Source organism: Orcinus orca, chromosome 18 (assembly GCF_937001465.1).
Source record: "Orcinus orca chromosome 18, mOrcOrc1.1, whole genome shotgun sequence".
NCBI classification, from domain to species: domain Eukaryota; kingdom Metazoa; phylum Chordata; class Mammalia; order Artiodactyla; family Delphinidae; genus Orcinus; species Orcinus orca.
Genome location: NC_064576.1, coordinates 20,429,969 through 20,440,521, shown reverse-complemented (window position 1 = coordinate 20,440,521; position 10,553 = coordinate 20,429,969).

The following is a 10,553-nucleotide window of genomic DNA, read 5'->3' as shown; positions in this document are numbered from 1 at the left end:
ATATCAAAAAGTTTTGGTTTGTTATGTTTTGTGTCTGGGTGTTGGGGAAAGGGGATAGAGGTGTTGGGGGTTATTATGTGTGTGCTTATTGAACAAATTACTTTTCAATTAGTTTTGGTCCCTCGGGATTATTTCCAAGTGTCATTATCACCCTCAAAGTATTATATTTGGGACATTTTGCTTCTCCTCACCCCAGCCAACATGCAAACTCAGATTACAAAATGTGAAGTATAAAATCAGTAATAATTCTAGCTATAGATTAAGCCTCTCTTCATGCATTTCTAGTTATTTTTGGTGTTCCTATCATATTGAATTTATCACCTAAGTAGTAGAAACTTCTGTCTTTGGCAATATATCTTTCAAGGTGGAAATTAAAGATATAAAATGGTCAAGTGAAAGAAATCAGAGGTTGCAAGGGCCCTGGGATGTGAACCAGCACTCCAGCTCTTTATCCTTTTTCCTGACTTTCTGAGAAAGGCAGCTTTTCTCAGTATAAATGATGTTGCAGTCACTGTGCTTCTTCCTCTCAGTTTATGATGCTTCATAAAATTTTGTATAATTATATTCAATACTTTTTTAAAAAAAAACCTTCTTCTTTTATTTTCTTCTTTTTTTGTTTCAATTCAATATTCTTGCAACCACTTTTTTTCTATAACTTGGCTCATATTTTTTAGACATTTCAGAGAAGTCTTTATCACCGCTTAAGTAAACAAAAATTAAGACAAAGATTAAAACATTTCCTCAGGCTCTTCAGGGTAGTGTGTAGGCTTCATCCTGACTTTAATAGATGTGTCTAAAATTAAGCATAGACTTTATACCTGACTCTTACATAATCTCAGAGCTGAAAGTGGGCATAACACAAATATAAATTAATCTAATCATACCCTCTTGTTATAGAGCCTGTCAGAGACAAGATTGAAATCTTAAAAATTACACTAGTGATTTTACTGTTTGGAACTTACTTAAACTCTCTATGTTTCAGTTATCTCATCTGCAATATGAGGGTAATAATAACTACCTTTCAAAAATTTGTGCAGTGGCTAATAGAGATGACAAATGTAAAGTGCCTTGAATATTGTTTTAGTATATGATTAATAAGTACTTTACCGTTAAACAAAAGTCTTAAAAATGTTCTTTCCGTCTTCCTAATACAAACCAGCTAAGAATATTATCTTTAGCAATAATCAGTTTTATACCATCTCCAGACATAAAATTAGCTTGGTAAATTTTATTTTAATTCCAGAGGTTAGATCTTAGCTCTCTTTCTCAAAACTCTTGTGACTTTGAGCTAGCACTTCTCCTTCTGAGCCTCAGTTTACACATCTATAAAATGGGAATGATAATCACGACTAACGGGGGACTTCCCTGGTGGTCCAATGGTAAGGAATCCGCCTTCCAATGCAGGGGACACAGGTTCCATCCCTGGTTAGGGAACTAAGATCCCACATGCCACAGGGCAGCTAAGCCTGCACGCCACAACTACTGAGCCCACGTGCCACAACTAGAGAGGAGCCTGCGCACCACAACGAAGATCCTGTGTGTCACAACTAAGACCCGACACAGCCGAAAATAAAAAAAAAAAGTAAATAAATCATGACTAACGGGACTATGGTGACGACTGGTTTTGAAAATAAATTGTAAATCATAAAGCACAATATAAATGTTTTATCCATTTATGGTCAGCTTTGTACCAATATTGCCATTATAACAGATGCAGCCAGACCTAGTCAGAAATAGTGAGAAAAATGTAATTGTATACTCAGCTAGCAAGTATAAATTAACAGGTCAGTAGAATCTATCCACCAATTACTAAGATTTTCATCAGGCTCTATTCCAGTAGATTTGAATCAATTTAACATTACAATTCAAGTCATAAGTTGTTTACTATATAATTATGAACATTTCAAGGTTAATTCCTCCAAAATGAATTTATTAATCAGGCATATTATTTTTTTAGATGCATAAATAATTATCAAACAAATGGACACATATTTGAGCTTGACCAACTTTGCATATTAGGCTCGTAACCTCGAATCACAGAAGTATACATCAATCTAATGTATGTATGAATATGAGGCTTATTAGCATTTAAAAATGTTTGCTCTTGTTTTTTAAATACTCAATAGCACAGCAAGTCACTTTTATTACAGGCTGAGACTTTGGGGAACATATCTTCCTTCCTAAAAACTAGCAAATCAAATTTGCTTAATAAGTAGAGTGCTATTAAATATGTCTTCCTTCTTTGTGCATATTTTAAGTGGTAGTTTGTAAAATCTATCAACAGTTCCAAAGTAGCATTACTAATACATATACATGCTCAGTAATTCACGAAGATAAGTTGTGATTGATGCAGGAATTAAATGCAGAAATGTCTGGCAAACATTTGTGAAGAATGAGTATAAATTTACAATAATTTTAATAACTTGAGTAACATTTTCATTGAGCAAGAATAGTTTTCTGGGTTTCAAAAAAAGGAATAGAAACTGGAACCAAATATATCAATAATTTATTTCTGATCTATAATATAAACACTATAAGCTTTAAGAGATTTCAGAAAGAAAAATGCTAAGAGTATGAAGGTAAGGGCTAGCCTTAGTAGACATCAATAAAGAAAAGCAATGTAGTTTTAGATGGCTTACAAAATTACGTCAATTCATTTTTAATTGCTTTTTTCTTGAAAGGTCTTCTGAGAGAGTTTAATATGATATTTTAAGAATAAAATACCTTTCTTTTCCCATTCTCATATTTGATCATTAAAATTTTTAGCACCAAGGGAAAATTACCATATTCCACTTTGAATCAGCTAAATTATGAATAAATTTTTTATCTGTAACAAAGAGCTCACGTTTCTAAACATAATTAATAACTGTCAGGTTAGTGAATTTCAAAATAAAAGATTATTTGGAATATGTATTATATGCTATTTTCTTTCTCTTGTTTTTTAATGGTTATTAGTAGAATAAATAGATCCAAAACCAGAACAAATTGTTTTGGAATTTACCGTAACATGTTTAATTGATATGCTGAAGGAGAGTATTAATTTTCTACTACAATCGTTAAGAATAAATATCGGTGATAACGATGGCGAAGCAAAAGTAGAAGTTTATATTTGTGTTGGGCTGCACCCCACAGGCCTGCAAGCTCTGTGCTTGCCCAGCCTCAAGACTGAAGAAAAAGCCCGGAGTCAGCAACAGAGACACCAATGGTTTAATGGATGGATGGAGGGATCTTACATGTCCTGAACCAAGGTCCTGGAGAGACACCCCACAGTGGCAGTTGTCTCCTTTATGGGATGGGAATGGGAGTGCGGGGAGGGGGGCGTTTTACCAGTTATAGTGGGAATAGTTGCGTCAGCTTGGCTCATTCGTTACCCTGGAAATCAGCAGAGGGGCCACTTTGATAAACTATCATAATAGAGAAAGTTCTGATCTAAAGATTAGAACAGTCACTAGCTGGGGCCGGGGGCCAGTATATAGGCATTTATTGATTAGGCATTATGATTAAGAGGGAGGGTCAGTCAGAAGAGGAGGGTGTGTTTAGCAAATTGATCAGGTTCAGAATCACCCATGGCATTTACTTGTCATGACTCTCCAGTTTCCTTCAAACTAGGATAGTGTTTCCTTGGTTTTCATGATGTTAAAACTTTTGGAGTTTAAGGAAATCATTTTGTAGAGCATTCCTCAATCTGAGTTTGCCTAATGCTTCCTCATGATTATCTATACAGGCTATGCATCTTTGCCAGAAGCTATGCTGAGTTCTCTTTGCATCTTTATTAGGTGGCATGTCATTTCTATTTTTCTTAACGCTGATAATGACCACTTTGATCAGTTGGTTAGTGGGGTCTGCCAAAGTTCTCCATTAGAGAGTCACTCTTTTTTCTTTTGCAATAGACAAGTATTTTTTAGACAGGTACCTTGACACAATGCAAATAGCCAAGTTCATCATCAGACTTTTAATTTATTCAGTTTATTTTTATCAATACGGCTTCATGGTTTCCTATTTTATTCCATGAGTTAAAATTAATTAATATAATATAATATATAATAAATATATCAACTATACTTCAATAAAAAAATAAAATCAATTAATATTATTTATTTGGGCAATTGGAAGAGCCCCTTTAAACTGCTTCTGTAACCTTATCACCTTTGATTTCTCAACCTGCTGAAGCTCCTCTCTTCAGTCCTGTTAACACACATGCCTTCACTGCTGTGTGCCATTTAAGAGTTTTAGAACTGAATTGCTTAGAATGGTAAAGGAATGATGACATAGGAAATCAGGAGAAAGACCGTGTTTTCATTATTTAAAATGTTATTTTCTTGCCTATTTAGAAAGTGAAATACTTTTTTCAGCTGCTTTAATGTTCTTTTAGAAAACAGTGAATGTGATGGCAGTGGTGGTAATGATGGTGGTGATGGTGGGGTGAGTGTGTGTGTGTGTGCATTTTCTCCCAAAGAGGAGTGTTTTACAATTACAAATATTCTCTTATTAAGACTTATAGAGAACTAAAATTCAAAAAATTTAGAAAAATACCACTATGTAGCCAAATCTGAAATATTAACCATATATCTATAGCTCCTCTGATAATAAAATTATAGTCCCACTCATAGCCTAAAAACAAAACAATCATCTTTGAATTCTCTCCTTTATCTTCTACAAAATTCTGTTAGTTTCATGTTTGCAGTACCTTTTATATCTCTTTTTATTTTCATTTTCTTTCATCTGAGCCTTGACTCTTTCCCCTGGTTTGCTGCAGTGCCGCAAAACTGGTCTTCCCACTACAATTTTTAGGTTTTTATCCTACATTGTGCTACCAAATTAATGTCATCTGCTCCCTGCTGTCAGAGGAATAAAGGCATTCAACAACTTCAAGGATCTCTTTTCTAACCTACTTACTCAATCTCTTCTTTCCCATTCTTTTTCAAAATCAGTCACTCTAGCTAAAGTAAAGACTTATTGTTCCTTTTGGAAACCCTTGGATTTCAAGGTCTGTATCTTTTCTTTCACTTTCACCAATGGCATTCTCTATTTAATTCTCCATTTGCTTAGATCTTCCCCAACATGTAAAACCTAGCTCAACTGCAATCTCCTCTGGGAAATGTTACATGAGTCTCCTGGGTAGAAGTGCATCCAGCCAATTTTTAACCAAATGACGTGTATTATTTCCCACCATGTATTTTATTTTTTAATTTATGAACAACTTAACATTTACAATGTGCTAAACACTATTCTCAGTGCTTTACAAATGCTCACTAATTTAATGCTCGAAACAAACCTATAAGTACTATTGTTAATCTAATTTTAAATATTAGGATCCACAGAGTTTTCAAACAATTCAGATCCACAACAGCTGACTCTTGAGACAATGTATTTAAATTTTATGCTGTGTGGCTGATGTGACTTATATATAATTTTGCCTCATTTACAAGTAGATAAGGGAAAAATCTATTTATCAGTTAACCCTCCCCACACAGAACCTAGCTCATTGCATTGCATTTATAAGGCATTCAACTAGTTTTGATTAGATTTTAGGATATTGATTATTTTTACATGAGTCAATTATTTCATTAGGAATTACAAAATGGTTAATTTTTAACTCCACATATCTATAGAAATTTATTATCATCAATTAAGTAGTTATTTAAAATACAATTAACTTAAGAAAGTCAGGATGTCTGATTTTTTTTTTTCATTTTATTTAAAAATGCTTGGAGTAACTACTTCACACCACAGACAGCCTTTAATATTGATGGATGGGTTGGATTATGTACTCATGGGTTTTTACATATTTGAAGTGTTTAAATTAATGACAATTGTTCTTTTGTGTTTAAATTATACCATCTTGGGCTTCCCTGGTGGCGCAGTGGTTGAGAGTCCACCTGCCGATGCATGGGACACGGGTTCGCGCCCTGGTCCGGGAAGATCCCACATGCCGCGGAGCGGCTGGGCCCGTGAGCCATGGCCGCTGAGCCTGCGCGTCCGGAGCCTGTGCTCTGCAACGGGAGAGGCCACAACAGTGAGAGGCCCCCGCAAAAAAAAAAAAAAAAAGCACATTTTAAAGGATAACCTTAGCTAGTATTTGTTTGTAATACCATTATATTTTCAGTAATATACCCAAAGATTGTTATTTTTTATATATGCATAATGTGCTTTTCAAACTTTTTAAGCTATGGAATCCCTTATTGAGATAAAGGTTTACATAAAAGCTTAAAGTACAAATGAATGAAAGCAGAACTACTCTGTTGGGGAGGTTTTTATATAAATTTTATTTCAGTAAGCTTGCCTAGAGCTCTTCCCACTCAGAGAATCATGTTACCAAAATGACTTTAAATAGAAACATAAAATAAAAAATAAGGCTTTGGTTTTTAAGTAAGAATGACTAGGGTCTAAACTGGTTGTTCCACTTTCTAGCTCTGTAAATCAGGGTAAAATTATGTAATCTATCGGGGACATGACTTACTTGTGTGTAAATTCAGAATCTCAAGAGAGGATTTTACTATAAGAATGCAATAAAATCATGGTTTTGAAGGCATTTTATATATTCTAAGTTTCATATAAGTGCATATTGCAACTGTTCATATACTAAACCTTAATTTTCATTAACATTTTAAATTCTGATACTCCAGGATTGAGAACTGTCTCTTCGTCCTCTTCAAAAGAAAACTTACAGGATTCTCATATACACTCGGTTCCCAAGTGAATCTAAAACAATTGTGAATACCTAGGGCTTCTGTCTTTTAGGTGAAAATATGAGGCACTATTGGTAAAAGATGTTCATTCTCACCACTGACTAAATGATTCTGTGTGAGTTATTGTGTAGTCAGGTGCAGTACTGCACCTATTGATACTTTAGGACCTAGGATATTTCATACATCCCTATAAACTCATAACATCTCTAAAATCTTTGCAGCAGGCAGCATATTCATAAGCTATTAAGAAAAATCTGACGCAGGAGATAATTTTACCCTCAAACATGATTTCAATCTTTGATAGAAAATGTCTCCTTCATGAAATAATAAGCCTCTTTTAAGATGATTTCACTTACAAGGTGATCTCACATTATAGACCTTGAAGAAGACATTTTAGAGAGGTGCCCTTGTCAGTGTAATTTAACTACATCAATGATGTGAGTAGATGTCTAAATTTTGGTTAATAAATAGCACACTGAGAGACAATGTACATACTGCTTCCTATTCACTGCTTTATGTCCAATATCATCCTTACTGCTAGCATTTGTTGAACTCAGACGAATAGAAGTAAAATTATCCTAATAGAGGTTTAGCGAGATTATTCTGGATGTTATATTTTGGAAAAGTAAGAAGAATGAGGGATTGCAAGCTGAAAGCTCAATAAACATAAAAGACTCCAAAATCACAGAATATTTAACATGACTATATTTGAGTACAGACCATTGAAATTACTTTATTATTTATAACACTTCTAAGACTTAAGCAAATTATTATAATTATTCATTCCCCAAGAAGAAAATGGGTACAGGATCTTTCAGTAACGAAGTTGGAACATTGTAAAAGTAAATACAGCATTTGACAAGGAAGATGACATAGGTCTGTCCCGTCATTTGATGTAGAAACAAATGCTGCTTAACAAGGTTGAGTCTCTGGTATTATTTATCTCTGATAACACTTCTTGGAAGTCTTGTGCCTTAACAAAATGCTGTGTGATGACAGGTTATAATATAATCCCAAGATCAAAGCTATTTTGCTGGTACTTATCTATTTCCATAATGTATTTTTTTAATTTATTTTTTTACACAGCAGGTTCTTATTAGTCATCAATTTTATACACATCAGTGTATACATGTCAATCCCAATCTCCCAGTTCATCCCCCCCCACACTGCTTTACCCCCTTGGTGTCCATAGGTTTGTTCTCTACATCTGTGTCTCAATTTCTGACCTGCAAACTGGTTCATCCATAACATTTTTCTAGATTCCACATATATGCGTTAATATATGATATTTGTTTTTCTCTTTCTGACTTACTTCACTCTGTATGACAGTCTCTAGATCCATCCATGTCTCTACAAATGACCCAATTATACCCAATTATGAGTTCATATTGCAGTGGCTTCTCGTTGCAGAGCACAGGCCCTAGGCATGCGGGCTTCAGTAGTTGGGGTATGTGGGCTCAGTAGTTGTGGCACACGGGCTTAGTTGCTCCATGGCATGTGGGATCTTCCCGGACCAGGGCTCGAACCCATGACCCCTGCATTGGCAGACAGATTCTTAACCACTGCACCACCAGGGAAGTCCCTCAATTACTCTTAAAACAAAGAAAACAAAACTTTTTTCTCATGCTTACTTGCAAATTTCAGGACTTGTTTTTCTTTGTCAGTTATTTGTGAAGTAGCCATCCAACCTTGTAAACACTTTATAAACCCATTCAATAAATACAACATACTATTTTGGGTAGTAATACAACAATGGCAAAAATAATAAAAAGTGAGAAATATTATTAAACTTATTATGATTTATTATAATCTTTGTTTTGACAGAGTCTGATGCTAGATAAACCTTAAGGGAATTGTGAGTGGTCACATGCATATAAGAAAAAGGATGTGAACTGAAAGGGGGAGGCCACCTGAAAAATAGGAAACTTCCACTTTAGCAGATAAATAGCTGGTACCTGAAAGGAGGAAAATAAACTAGCTTGGTTGCTAAGGGCAACTCTAAATGCTACTTCTTCAAGCATGATATTGTATTGGAAGATTCATATCTGTGCCTCTGCTATTTATTTATCTGCAAGTGATTAAGATGATGCTATTTTAAGTCAGGTGTTCACACAACTGTCAGCAATCATGAGTTGTGAAGCAGAGAGCATAAGCACATGGGCTTAAATTCTATACCTTATGTGATGCCCAAGGCACAAAAGTAAAAGACAGTGAAGGCTAGGAACATGAAGAAATGTGGGCTTCTTTTTTTTTTTTTTTTTTTTTTTTTTTTTGCGGTGCGCGGTTCTTTCACTGTTGTGGTCTCTCCCGTTGCCGGAGCACAGGCTCCAGATGCACAGGCTCAGCGGCCATGGCTCACGGGCCCAGCCGCTCCGCGGCATGTGGGATCTTCCCGGACCGGGGCACGAACCCGCGTCCCCTGCATCGGCAGGCGGACTCTCAACCACTGCGCCACCAGGGAAGCCCGAAATGTGGGCTTCTTATCAAGCAGAATGTCACCCTTGTCAAGTAAGGCTGACATTTGCTATAATGTAACAGGATGCCCATCTGTTTTGGTCAAAATGCAATCGGTGTACAATGGAAAATTACCTGAGATTAACTTGACATATTTGCTGTTTTGCAACTCTTTGTCCAGTTACCTTACATAAAATAAGTCATGGATGTAAAAATAAATCAGGTTAAAACTACAATAGAAAATTTATAAGGATGACTCAAATTTGTTCAGGTATAATTAGGACTACTAAAGTTGTGTAAGTTTGGCTTAATACTATTTCAAGTGAAATTTACAATTTATATTGCACAATATTCCATGGAATATAAACGTTTATAACTATATCTTTTCCAGCTTTGAGATATAATTGAGAAATAAAAATTGTATACATATTAAAGGTGCACAACACAATGTTTTTTGGGGTTTTTTGCGATACGCGGGCCTCTCACTGTTGTGGCCTCTCCCGCTGCGGAGCACAGGCTCCGGACGCGCAGGCTCAGCGGCCATGGCTCACGGGCCCAGCCGCTCCGCTGCATGTGGGATCTTCCCGGACCGGGGCACGAACCCGTGTCCCCTGCATCGGCAGGTGGACTCTCAACCACTGCGCCACCAGGGAAGCCCGCAACACAATATTTTGATATACAAATACATTGTGAAATGATTACTACTATCAAGCTGATTAACATATCCATCACCTTACATAGTTGTCTTCTTTTTTTGTGGTGATAACACTTAAGGCATACTTTCTCTGCAAAATTTCATGTATACACTACAGTATTAATTACCTATTGTCACCATGCTATACACTAGATCTCCAGAACTTATTCATCCTGTATAACTGAAAGTTAGTATCCTTTAACCAACATCTCCCTATTTCCCCCACTTCCCAGCCCCTGGCAACCACCATTATACTCTCTGCTTCTGTAAATTCGACTTTTTTAGGTTCCATGTATAAATGAGATCATGCTGTAATTTAAAATCTTAAGCATTTAATATTGTTACTCTTACAGAAGTTGGAATGTTGACCTGTGCTGAAAAAAAAACCTACCAATTCCATTTTTCTAATGAAATCATGGTCACTAAAAAAATAAAGTCTCATTACGACTTTGGCATCTGGTATTTTCCATTTGAACAAAAGGTTTTGTGATTACAGGATGGAATGTTAGATGCCTATAGACTGTGGTTTCCATTTTGCCACTGGAATGTGCATTCATTTGAAAGCACAGCCTCCTTTCATCTTTGTTTCCACCATGCCAGTCAATGCCTTTAGACAAGGTATTTTAATCTGTAGTGCCTCAGCTGCATTAACTATAATCCAGATATTAAAATTGGCAAAAATAACTTGACTCCTGGGCTTCCCTGGTGGCGCAGTG